Source organism: Oncorhynchus keta, chromosome 22 (genome assembly GCF_023373465.1).
Source record: "Oncorhynchus keta strain PuntledgeMale-10-30-2019 chromosome 22, Oket_V2, whole genome shotgun sequence".
In the NCBI taxonomy this organism is placed as follows: domain Eukaryota; kingdom Metazoa; phylum Chordata; class Actinopteri; order Salmoniformes; family Salmonidae; genus Oncorhynchus; species Oncorhynchus keta.
In genome coordinates, this window is record NC_068442.1 from 4,207,100 (window position 1) to 4,220,993 (window position 13,894).

At 41.7% G+C, this 13,894-nt stretch overlaps 1 long non-coding RNA gene across 1 annotated transcript; it reads right to left on the reverse strand.

Moving 5' to 3' along the window:
* Positions 1–671: 671 nt before the first annotated feature.
* LOC127910577 (uncharacterized) lies at positions 672–13,378 on the reverse strand. The gene is made up of 3 exons (XR_008075291.1): positions 12,981–13,378; positions 1,993–2,125; positions 672–1,443 (listed from the first exon to the last, which is right to left on the reverse strand). It is a non-coding gene; the product is annotated as an uncharacterized LOC127910577 (long non-coding RNA).
* Positions 13,379–13,894: the final 516 nt, after the last annotated feature.

Here is a 13,894-nt window from a genome sequence, read left to right on the forward strand (position 1 = left end):
ACTGGCTTAAGCAGGGGGACACGTCTGGCACTGCAGGATTTGAGTCCCTGGCGACGTAGTGTGTTACTGATGGTAGGCTTTGTTACTTTGGTCCCAGCTCTCTGCAGGTCATTCACTAGGTCCCCCCGTGTGGTTCTGGGATTTTTGCTCACCGTTCTTGTGATCATTTTGACCCCACGGGGTGAGATCTTGTGTGGAGCCCCAGATCGAGGGAGATTATCAGTGGTCTTGTATGTCTTCCATTTCCTAATAATTTCTCCCACAGTTGATTTCTTCAAACCAAGCTGCTTACCTATTGCAGATTCAGTCTTCCCAGCCTGGCGCAGGTCTACAATTTTGTTTCTGGTGTCCTTTGACAGCTCTTTGGTCTTGGCCATAGTGGTGTTTGGAGTGTGACTGTTTGAGGTTGTGGACAGGTGTCTTTTATACTGATAACAAGTTCAAACAGGTGCCATTAATACAGGTAACAAGTGGGGGACAAAGGAGCCTCTTAAAGAAGAAGTTACAGGTCTGTAACTTGCTTGTTTGTAGGTGACCAAATACTTATTTTCCACCATAATTTGCAAATAAATTAATAAAAAATCCTACAATGTGATTTCTGGATTTTGTTTTTACTCATTTTGTCTGTCATAGTTGAAGTGTACCTATGATGAAAATTACAGGCCTCTCTCATCTTTTTAAGTGGGAGAACTTACACAATTGGTGGCTGACTAAATACTTTTTTGCCCCACTGTATCTAACACAGGGAAATACTGGAAACTGGGTTCTTCACCATCACTTCACTCATCCTCTTTATAAACATTGTTACATGTTTTACAGTTAGTCTAAATTGTGCATTTCTGACTGCATTTATATATCTGGATGAAACAAAGACTATCTTTTAGTCGATAATATCGGAGCCTAAATCGGACAACAAAAAAAATTGCAAAAGAAACATGCTTTGGATCGGATCTGCAGTCTTCAGCAAGATCATTCTCTCTGTGCCACCAGGGGATAGCTGTGCTATTGTGTTTTTCTTTTTCGTCTCATATGGTCAATCAGGACACAGAACACAATTTGTGAGTTATTAACTCCTGTGTGGTGTTCGGGTCTGTGGGACCCATTTTCAGTGTTTACTGAAAGAAAAATTTAACAATTAATTCTTTTTTGAATAGGAAAATCTGAATTTTCCCACACTCTATCCCAGTCAGGTGCAAATTGGGGGAGGGACACAAGAAATAAATAGCTTTCCATGTGTGACTCCTTACCACAATCAATCAGTACGGCAAAATGAATCTCTGCTCAGAGGGCCTGAGAAGCTAGTGTGGAATGTGCGTCTTCCACTTTGGAAGATGAATATGAGGATAATCTCTGTCAATTCAGAGTCTGACAGTGAGTTGGAAGAAGAGGACATCCCGTCTTCAGCCCCAGTACCATCCCGTCAGCATCCAGCTCATCAGCAACCTGCAGGAGGAGAAATATGGATGTCAAAAAATTGTGAAATTGGATGGTCTTCTTGTCCAAGGAATGAGCCACCCCGCATGGCTGCCAATGTGATAAGGATGCAACCAGGGCCGGCGTGGATGGCGGTTAGTCATGTGCAGGACATAAAGTCTTCTTTTGAACTTTTCATCTCAAATTTCAACTAGAAAATCATTCTGGACTGCACTAATTTAGAGGGAAGGTGTGTTTTTGGAGAGAGATGGAAGAAGATGGACTTTTTGATCTCTACACCAGACAGGATGCTCTTGCCAGTACAGAATACTTGGGGTCCAACATGTATGCTGTGGCGTGTATGGGCTTCTGGCAGAAGACTTCATGCTTTTTGATGTATTTCAGAACTGCAGTTTCCTCTGCTTGGAGCCACAGTGAAGTTGGCAGGACAGTACAGATTTCTTCTCCTACATTTGCAAGCAGATTCTGAACATCAGACAGAATGGCATTGTCTCCCTCAATCTATGCAATGGCTAGAGTGGGCATTCAGCCTGGAAGAGTGGTGCCAAGGCTACGCACCAGATCTTCAGTGCTCCCCCACAGCTTGGTTCATCCTGTGCCTCCTCCAAGGACCAGGCCTCCAGTAGGTCTTCCCAGCCTGGTTCATCCCGTGCCTCCTCCACGGACCAGGCATCCAGTAGGTCTCCCCAGCCTGGTGAGTAAAAAAAAACAATACAATTCCATACACAGATAAATGGTTAGGCAGTTAGAGTAAACAACTCCTTTGTAAGACAAATGTTTTAAAATGAAACATGTATGGAAACAGGTGAATTAACACTCTTCAGTTAGCAGACACAAGCAAGCTAAAACCCACATGTAGCAAACGCTAACTAGCAGAAATTGATAACAAGTTAGAAATTATTTAAACACACTTTGCTGTAGGCTATATGTACTAGTAAACAAAAAATCATGTATGTCATATTAAATATATTCACCCCACCCAGTTTTGTAATCTAAAAACGTACCAGAAAGCATGCAGTCCTTGGGTCAGACAGTGTAGTAGTGTGAGCTCAATAGCATCTAATTAGTGTGCAAGATCTTGAGAATCAGCTGTACATGTGATGGAAGAGTGCACTGCACATGTGATGGAAGAATGCAGTGTGCATGCAGAGAGTTGCAATTTCATTGAATTGGGGATAGTTTAACTTCTTGGTGACAGGGGGGCAGTATTTTCACGCCCAGTGAAATGCATGCCCAAATTCAACTGCCTGCTACTCATCCCCAGAAGATAAGATATGCTTATAATTAATAGATCCAGGTAGAAAACACTCTGAAGTTTCCAAAACTGTTTGAATCATGTATGTGAGAATAACAGAACTTGTTTAGCAGGCGAAACCCTGAGGACCAACCATTTTTGAGGTCACTCTCCTTTCAATGGGTTTTCATTGGGAATTTCTAAGGGACCTTCTTGCAGTTCCTACCGCTTCCACTGGATGTCACCAGTCTTTAGAAATTGGTTGAGGTTTTTCCTTTGTGTAATGAAGAAGTAGCACTGTTCAGAACGAGGGTCACTTCAAGTGTACTCTTAGATAGAAGCGCGTGACCAGAAAGCATACTACGGATTGTTTTCCTCCTGTATTGAACACAGATCATCCCGTCTTCAATTTTATCGATTATTTACGTAAAAAAATACCTAAAGTTGTATTACAAAAGTAGTTTGAAATGTTTTGGCAAAGTTTACAGGTAACTTTGGAGATATTTTGTAGTCACGTTGCGCAAGTTGGAACCGGTGTTTTTCTGGATCAAACGTGCCAAATAAATGGACAGTTTGGATATACATTGACGGAATGAATCGAACAAAAGGACCATTTGTGATGTTTATGGGACATATTGGAGTGCCGACAAAAGAAGCTCGTCAAAGGTAAGGCATGATTTGTATTTTTATTTCTACTTTTTGTGTTGCGCCTGCATGGTTGAAATGTGCTTTTCTCTCTTTGTTTATGGAGGTGCTATCCTCAGATAATAGCATAGTTTGCTTTCGCCGAAAAGCCTTTTTGAAATCTGACATGTTGGCTGGATTCACAACAAGTGTAGATTTAATTTGGTATCTTACATGCGTGATTTCATGAAAGTTCGATTATTATAGTAATTTATTTGAATTTGGCGCTCTGCATTTTCACTGGCTTTTGGCCAGGTGGGATGCTAGCGTCCCACATATCCCAGAGAGGTTAACCAAAACATGCCGCAAGTCTGCCTGATTGCCTTATGTGTATCCCACAAAAAAGGTTCACTGTTATAAGCGAACCTCTTTGATGAATTTAAGCGACATTCCCAAAATTCCCGGGCTTATCATCCCATGGAAAATTTACAGAAAACTTCTGGAAGTGTACCGGAAAGTTTCCAACCCTTTGCAAACCTGTGAGTATGCTGCATAGGGATGGAAGAATCTGTGGCCAGGAACATCAAAAACCAGGAATCATAATGGATTACAAAGGCACAAAAAGAGGGGTGGACAATTTAGACAAGCTGGTGAATGACTACAACTGAAAAAGAAGAACCCTACACAGGCCACTTGTGATATTCCTCAACATCTTGGACATCTCGGCGTACAACGCATTTGTCATTTGGATGGTGTTGAGCCCAGATTGGAACAGAGGGAAGCTCCAGAGGAGACAGCTTTTTCTTGAGGAACTGGGCAAGGCATTGGTAAGATCTCAAATCCAGAGGAGGCCACATATCCCAAGGACCCCAGCTTCTGCATCCATCGTGAGGAGGATTCAGGAGGAGGATGCTGGTGCCCCATCCGCCCGACCTACAGAACCAGAAACTCCAATAACAGAAGTAAGTGTGAGTGATGTTGTTGCACGTGTGTGTCTGAATCTCCTACTGCTGTAACTATACACTACCGTTCAAATGTTTGGGGTCACATAGAAATGTCCTTGTTTTTTAAAGAAAAGCTATTTTTTGTCCGTTCAAATAACATAACATTGATCAGAAATAAAGTGTAGACATTGTTTATGTTGTAAATGACTATTGTAGCTGGAAACAGATGAGTTTTAATGGAATATCTACATAGGCGTACAGAGGCCCGTTATCAGCAACCATCACTCCTGTGTTACAATGGTACGTTGTGTTTGCTAATCCAAGTTTATCATTTTAAAAGGCTTATTGATCATTAGAAAACCCTTTTGCAAGTATGTTAGCAAAGCTGAAAACTGTTGTTCTGATTAAAGAAGCAATAAAACTTCTTTAGACGAGCTGAGTATGTGGAGCATCAGCATTTGTGAATTCGATTACATGCTCAAAATGGCCAGAAACAAATACCTTTCTTCTGAAACTCATCCGTCTATTCTTGTTCTAAGAAATTAAGGCTATTCCATGCGAGAAACTTTCAAGAAACTTAAGAACTCGTACAACGCTGTGTACTACTCCATTCACAAAACAGCGCAAACTGGCTCCAACCAGAATAGAAAGAGGAGTCCTCTTGCACAACTGAGCCAGAGGACAGGTACATTAGATTGTCTAGTTTGAGAAACAGACTCCTCACAAGTCCTCAACTGGCAGCTTCATTAATGGTACCAGCAAAACACCAGTCTCAATGTCAACAGTGAAGAGGCGACTCCGGGATGCTTGGCTTCTAGGCAGAGTTCCTCTGTCCAGTGTCTGTTTTCTTTTGCCCATGTTAATCTTTAATTTTTATTAGCCAGTCTGAGATATGGCTTTTTCTTTGCAATTTTGCCTAGAAGCCACGCATCCCGGAGTTGCCAGAGGTAAATGGCAAATATTAACCATGTTTGCTGTCTATATTGCTTGTAATTGATGTAAGTCAACATCTAATTAATTATTAAGTATTATTACGTAAATTGTTATGGCTCTATTGTTTTAAAAACCTAATAATGTTGTGGGTCCATCAGACCTGCGAACATTGGGTCAATAACAAAAACATGAACACCCCACAAGGGTTAAAATGTTCCCCTCCTCTTCATATGCTGTGTATTTTATGATTTTCTGTCTTCGTTACGTGTGATGAAAGTCTTATGAAATGGGATTTTAGTTGGATAGAGCTTCCTTCAAATAACTTCTATTCTGGTGTATTCACGTGCTTTTTAAATACTGGCTCACACACTTAAAACTAAATAATAAAACAATTGTATCTTCTTGTCAATATAGAGCGAAACACATTAAAATGCATGCAATAATCATTCTGAAAAACTGTGATACATAACAAATACAGTGCCTTCAGAAAGTTTTCAAACCTCTTGACTTTTTCCACACATTTGTTGTGTTACAGCCTGAATTGAAAATGGATTCAATTGAGATTTCTTTGCCACTGTTTACAAGTAAAATAAAAACAAAAAGCTGAAATGTTTTGTGTCAATAAGTGTTCAAAGGTGTTCTGTCAACTTTCTTACAGCATTAAGGGAATATCCTATGCAACCTAACTTAATCATTGTAGTAATGTCATCACACAGGGGTGGCAGGGTAGCCTAGTGGTTAGAGCGTTGGACTAGTAACCGGGAGGTTGCAAGTTCAAATCCCTGACCTGACAAGGTACAAAGCTGTCGTTCTGCCCTCGAACAGGCAGTTAACCCGCTGTTCCTAGGCCGTCATTGAAAATAAGATTTTTTTCTTAACTGACTTGCCTAGTTAAATAAAGATACAAAATGAAACATCTGAGCATACCTATTGTAATGCACCTACACTCTTCCTACAACCTAATACACATTCTGGGAACCTTTTAAAAAACTCAGAAAGTCTGTTCTGTCAACATTCGTGCAACATCAAAGGAATGTTTGTGCACCCTGATACAAATATTATCTGAATGTCTGCACAACTGGGCAGTTTTCATGTTTTGGGCACCTATCTCTAAAGAAATGTTTGAGGAAATGTTTGAGAACATAAAACTTTGTTTTGGTAATGTTCTTGCGACATCAGGTGAATATTTTTGCAACCTAATAGAAACATTGTAATAATCAGCACAACCTGAGTGTTTTATGTTTTGAGAACATATACCTGTATCTTGTTACCACAACCTAAAGAAATGTGCTATGAACTTTTAAAGAACATTAAAAAAACGTGTTCTGGGAACGTTCTTTTAACATCAGGTGAATGTTTTTTGCACCCTAAAAGATATATTGTAGAATCACCCACACAACTGGACAGTTTCTGTGTTTTGGGAGCATATCTTTTGTGATGTCCCCACAATGTTCCCAACAGACTGTTCCTACAACATAATGAAACATTCTGGGAACCTTTTAAAGAATAGACAATGTGTTATGTGAACGTTCTTGTAACATCAGGTAAATGTTCTTTCCACCCTAAAATAAACATAGTATAATCTTGCACACAGCTGGACAGTTTTTATGTTTTGAGAACATATATTTCGTGACGTCCCCACAATTTCCCCACCAGACTGTTCCCACAACCTAATGAAGCATTATGGGAACCTTTTAATGAACAGACAAAATGTGTTCTGGGAAGGTTCATGCAACATCAGGCAACAGTTTTAAACAAGCACTGGACTGTTTTGGTGTTATGAGAACATTTGTTGCAACCTAATAAATGTTCTGGGAACTTTTACAGAACACATTTTGGTTTGCTGGGAAAACGTTACTGTTTTTACATTAGAACGTTTGGGGAATGTTCTGTGGTGGTTGTTACAGATGTTGTGCACAGCATTTTAGTGCATGTTTGGAGAACATTTAATTTGTAATTAATTTAAAATAATGTTTTGGGGATGTTATCAGGTAAAAAAAAATGCTATGATCCCTTATTGATGTCAGCTGTTAAATCCACATCAATCTGTGTAGATAAAGGGGAGTATACCGGTTAAAGAATGATTTTTAAGCCTTGGGACAATTGAGACATGGAGTGTGTATGTGTGCCATTCAGGGGGTGAATGGGCAAGACAAAAGATGTAAATGCCTTTGAACGGGGTATGGTAGTAGGTGCCAGGTGCACCGGTTTCAAGAACTGCAACGGTGCTGAGTTTTTCACGCTAAACAGTTTTCCGCGTGTATTAAGAATGGTCCATCACCCAAAGGACATTCAGCTAACTTGACACAACTGTAGGAAGTATTGGAGTCAACATGGGCCAGGATCCCTGTGGAATATGTTCGACACCTTGCCCCAACAAATTGAGGCTGTTCTGAGGGCAAAAGCAGGGGGGCGAGGGAGGGGTGCAACTCAATATTAAGAAGGTATCCTTAATTTTTTGTACTCTAAGTAAACTCCATACAGTACATAGATCAGATACTGCACCGTTTAATGTTGCTTTTAATGTTGCTCCAATGGTGACAACAGGGTTATTGGATTGACCTTTTTGTTTAAAGATATCCGTCAGTACTCTGTATCGTTTTTAGCCAGTAGTTCTGAAAGTAGCGTTCATGTGCCAAAGTGGTCCCCAAAAATTACTATGTCACATGCTGTATATGCAGATATTCGCACCATGTCATTGCTCGCTCCCTCGCTCTACTGTGTGTGCATCTTGCTAGCTGTCACTCAAACGGTGAGGGGCGGAAGCTCATCGGCTAGAACTCAAATTGTTAGGGGGCTGGCCCACGTGGGGGAAAAGGGGGGACTCCCCCTAAATCCACCTGTTCCCCTGAAAGTCAAAGAGAAACAATAAAAATCAATGACAAGGGATTAGGCCTAACCAATGGGATTAACGAAGTATTGGCTGTATTAGCGTTTGTGCAACCTACTTTCCTCAGGAGCCTGCTGTAATCTGATCGGAGAAGATGGGAGGGTGTATCTTACAGTGGTAGTCCTAAAGAGGTGTTCCCGTTGTGACCAGTCAAATAGAAAATTGAAAATGGACGATGAAGACTACGAGCGCTGCATGAAAACTTTACAAACCTATTGTCCAGTATGTATAGTTCCATGCTGTGTTATTGTGCAGCTGCTGTATCATGTTTGTGTTATTGTCTCCAAGTAATGTTGGGAGACGTTATTTGTATTCACAATTTCACAACTATTACAACCCTCTAAAACAAGGATCCTACAGAGGCAGGCTGCATTACTGTATTACTGTGGAACAAAACCTTAATGAGGAAAATGGTATGCAGATGTCCTTGGGTGGTGGCCTTATGGAGAGAGATGACACAGCTGCACTGTAAGAGCCAGCTTCATCGTTTATTTTAGCCTGTGTATAGCTTTTCGAATGATGTTCTTTAGGAAGGCTTGCTTGTTTGTCCTGTATTCTGCAGCCTTTGGCCATAACAACCCTAAGAGAACTCCTGCAGAATATGATTTGTTTCAGGCCCTACTGGGCATGTAACACAGCTCAGACACCAGACCTAAATCTGGTGGAACTCAAATGAAATGCTAAACTTTCGAACTTCGACAGACCCTCATTTCAAGATTGGGTTGCCGGTTAATATTTTTTGTCTGTTTGTTAGTTTTTTTTTGTTAGGGCCTTCCTGGTGGCGCAGTGGTCTAGGGCACTGCATCGCAGCGCTAGCTGTGCCACCAGAGACTCTGGGTTTGCGCCCAGGCTCTGTCGCAGCCGGCCGCGACCGGGAGGTCCGTGGGGTGACGCACAATTGGCCTAGCATCGTCTGGGTTCGGGAGGGTTTGCCCGGTAGTGATATCCTTGTCTCATCGCGCACCAGCAACTCCTGTGGCCGGCCGGGCACAGTGCATGCTAACAAAGGTAGCCAGGTGCACGGTGTTTCCTTCGACACGTTGGTGCGGCTGGCTTCTAGGTTGGAGGCGCGCTGTGTTAAGAAGCAGTGCGGCTTGGTTGGGTGTTGTGTTTCGGAGGACGCATTACTTTCGACCTTCCGTCTCTCCCGGGCCCGTACGGGGGTTGTAGCGATGAGACAAGATAGTAACTACTAACAATTGGACACTACGAAATTGGGAAGAAAAGGGGGTAAAATTTAAAATAAAAAAAAACACACAAAAAACTGTGAAAGTATCATTATCAGTAGTATTAATAAAAGTGTCCACAATTATTATTCAGATATCAATACAATATAAATCAACAGGCACTTCAATGCAGTTGTTTGCTGATGTTGTTTTTCCATTTAAATGCTAATTAGGGTGAGTTAATGATTGTCGAGAGGAACTAAGAGTGGAACTGTTTACATTTGCAAATTGAGCTTTGGCAGGTTGTTTGACATGATGCCAGGCTGAAGGTAACAATGGCTTATGTTCCACAGTGGTCCAGTCTAGAGAAGGGGTGGGAGACTTAATTACAAATGTAATGACATTCAGTGTTACTGAGTAAGTAGTGGCTGTTTATTCATTAAAGAAAATCCAAAGTCTCCCCTGGCTCATATACTAGTGTCAGGGTAAGGAACCATAGAATAGTGAGGTCTAAAATGAATGTATCCTTCAATGCTGTCCTCCTACCCCTCAGCAGAATACTAGGCCTACAGAACCTGACCCTAAAAAGCAGGAGGGCCTTGTCTCCCATCCCCCTAGCCCACCCTAACCTTCTTGGTGCCTCTGTGACAGGGAAAGGCCAAAGAGGCAGCATTGTGTGTGGCATCCAGACACTACCGGCCCTGGCCCCCTGTCTCAGCTATCACTTAGGGCTGTATCCTTGTGAATGGGGCTGGGGTATCCCATCCATCTGATCCCAAAGCCCGGATCACTCTCCAATCCTCACTCTAAAGTCCACCAGTCTAGGACACATGTCTACTGCAGGAAAGCATATATAATTTCTAGCAATTTTTATTTTATTTTAAATTTAAATTATATTTGAGGGTCAAAGGAAAACAGATGGAGAAAAAAAGCAGCCCAAGTCAATCATAGTCACTGAATGAATGCCTGCTTTAAAAAAAATGTCAAGTGGTCAATAGACAATATGACCGTTTCCATTAAGTTAAAAGGATCCCTTTCATAAAGAAAGCTAAGTTAGTTTATTTGGAATACCTTGCATCCATAAAACATCCATTTGGCAAAATCAATGCTTATGCTGTCCACCCCAAGTATGAGTAATGCTAAAAGAGGGGCTATTGTGTAAGGGGTTAGGTGTGTGTATCTAAGTACTGATTCACAGCCATATTTTTCAGGCAGTTTTCACAACACGAGGGAGAGAGAGAGAGCGAGAGAGAGAGAGAGAGAGAGAGAGAGATGTTGGGTCCACTTGCAAAACAAGATTTCATCAAATGGGACAAACACCCCATTGAAACCCTGCCAGCAGAGTGCTGTAAGATTCTCCTACATGTCCAGAGGAAAACTACAAACAATGCATGCAGGGCAGAATTAGGCCAATATCCACTAATAATAAAAACTCAAAAAAGAGCAATTAAGTTTTGGAAACATCTAAAATACAGTGACCCCCTCTCATATCATTACCAAGCCCTGCAATGGCAAGAGCTGAGCAAAGAAAAGAGTCCCCTCATCCAGCTGGTCCTGAGTTCACATACTTGTTCTACTAACACACGGAAACCTCAGGACCAGAACATCCAATCAATCAGGATAAACCAAATTACAACACAGTCAAAACAAAACTATATTGCTTATTGGGAAACACAAGCACAAAGCAAAATGCAGTGCTATCTGGCCCTAAATCGACAGTACACCGTGACTAAATTTGACCATGGTTACTTATCAAAACCTTGACAGCCTTGCCATTGAGGAGGGTAGACACAGAAAAACCTGTCTCCCTGTAGAGGAAAGGCTATGCAACCACTGCACAACAGCAGAACCTGAGACGCAGCTGCATGTAAAAACAGAATGTAAAAAATCAAAAACAATGTCATTTTCCCAAATTTGAAACCCTTATTCAAGGTTTCAAAGACCTCTCTGATGAGGATAGGCTACCCGTCCTGTTGGGGGGGACGCAGAGAGCTGTGGGTTGGCAGCACACTACATTGCTGACTGCCATAAGTTGAGGGACAGTGTCTGACAGACCAATCAACCTGCACATGTCCTCTACTGTATGCTTATTGTTATTGTTGAATGTATGGTTAATTTGACCCTTGGTTATTGTTGTTACTGTTGTCCCGTTGACAATTTTGATTCTCAATTTTTTTATATTTTTTATATTGTAAATATCCAAAATAAGCTTTGGTCATATGTACATTGTTACATCATGCCATTAATGCGAATTGAATTGAATTGAATTGAGAGAGAGAGAGAGAGAGAGAGAGAGAGAGAGAGAGAGAGAGAGAGAGAGAGAGAGAGAGAGAGAGAGAGAGAGAAAATCACAGTCTAGAACTCAATCATGAGAGAGAAATGAGAGAGGAGAAGCCTAAAAAAAACTATTAGAAAGAGACAACTACCTGGACAAAACATTTCACTGTAATAGTTCACAGTCAGCCCGCTGACACCCCTATCAGATCACAGCAAAATCACAGTCTACTTGAACTCAATCATGAGGCATTGAGCGAAATGAACTCAATAATATTAAGATATCCAATATATGGAAGGAAAGTAGTGTGGAAGCCTACAAAAAACTATTAGGCAACAACTAATTCAATCTCTCTTAGACAACTACCTGGACAAAACATTTCACTGTAATAGTGAAGGTGTAAACTTGGCAGTAGAAAACCTAAACAGTATATTTGACCTCAGCTTCCCCATCAAATCTAAACATTTCAAGCAGAAACCTAAGAAAATGAACAACAATGAAAAATTTTTTGATGAAGAATGTAAAAACCTGAGAAAGAAATTGAGAAAACCAAAAATCACTAAAACAATACAAAAATACACTATGGTTGGTCAACAGACTCAAACCACTTCTGGGAAAAAATCTGAAAACACACAAAAAACATGAAGAGTTATCTATCCAAAATGGAGATCATTAAAACTTCTCCTTTTTGGCCCTATATCAAAGAACAAACAGCAAAAACATATATGTGATCAAATACAAATCTTAGAATGAACTATTGAAGACTACCAGAACCCACTGGATTCTCCAATTACATTAAATGACCTACAGGACAAATTCTTACAACCCAAAAGGCCTGTGGTGTTGATGTATTGATCTATACTGGTAAGATTTTCCAACCAAAATCATAGAGACCCAGAAAACCTGAGCCTACGCTTTCACTATGGTGAATCACTAAAACAATACAAAAAGAGAGTAACAAAGAGTATTTCAATTGTTGCCAGCAGCACAGTTACAGTCACCAACACTCTGGATAATACTAAAAAAGCCTAATCAGCTCTGCTAGGCCGAGTAAAATGGTCAAAACGGGGTGTTCTCTCATTATGTGTCTGTAAGTAGCTAGCCAATGTTAGCCAGTTAGCTTGGGTTCTTGACTGTATTTGTGAGGTCAGAGCTTTCGGAACAATCCTACTTATTGGCCAGAGCATCCAGTGTGTGCTCTGAACGAAACCACAGATAGGGCGAGTAATGTCCTGGGGCTCGGTTCACAAACATAAACAGACCCCACAAAGTCCCAGGACAACAACACAATTAGACCCAACCAAATAACAGAACAACAAGAAGATAATTACTTGACACATATGTGCACGCTGCACATAAAATGATGTGGAGACCGAGCTGTACTTCCCCTGCCAAATGTATTTGTCACGACTGCTCCCGCTTCCCCTCATTGCACACACCTGTCACCATCATTACGCGCATCTATGCTCATTGGACTCACCTGGACTCCTTCACGTTGTTGATTGCGCCCTCTATATCTGTCTATTCCTCAGATGTGTTCCCCGTTTCAGTCCCCTGTCCAGACACTATCCTTGTTTGTGTTATGTGTCCGTTTACCATTAAATGTTCACTCTCTGTACCTGCTTCTCGTCTCCAGCATCGGTCCTCACAGAATGCTGACACCAATATTTGAAGCATCAGCGAGTTCTTGTTTTTGGTTTTTGGTGGTGACGTCGGGCCTGGGTGCCGCCGCCGATTGAACCGGGGGTACCTGAGCTGGCTTGTCGGGCTTCCACGCTTTAGCTGGCTCGAGAGGTTTCCGTGCCTCGGTTGGGTCGGCAGGTTCCCATGTCATGCCTCAGTCGGCTCATCGGGCTCCTACGCCTCAGCTGGCTCGTCGGGCTCCCATGCCTCTGCCGGCTCATCGGGTTCACGTGCTTAAATTGTGCGGTATTTAGCAGTTGTGATGTGTGTGTGTGTGTGTGTGTGTGTGTGTGTGTGTGTGTGTGTGTGTGTGTGTGTGTGTGTGTGTGTGTGTGTGTGTGTGTGTGTGTGTGTGTGTGTGTGTGTGTGTGTGTGTGTGTGTGTGTGTGTGTGTGTGTGTGTGACTGCTCTCTCTACTGCAGTCATGTTGATGTGGTTCGGGGCATGTTCCATCCTGTTCCCTCCTAAAGTCAACAATCAACTCCTTTGTTTTGCTGATGTTGAGGGAGAGATTGTTGTCCTGGCTAGGGTTGTGGCAGTCACAGAATTTTGTCAGCCGGTCAAATAACTGCCAGTCTCATGGTAATTGGCCACTTAATTAACATGAACACATTTAGCATCTCCTGGCTTCCACACATACAAGACACTGATGCAGACCTTTGGAACATCTACAATATAAATCCATGTAATACAGCCTACTCCTTCACAATA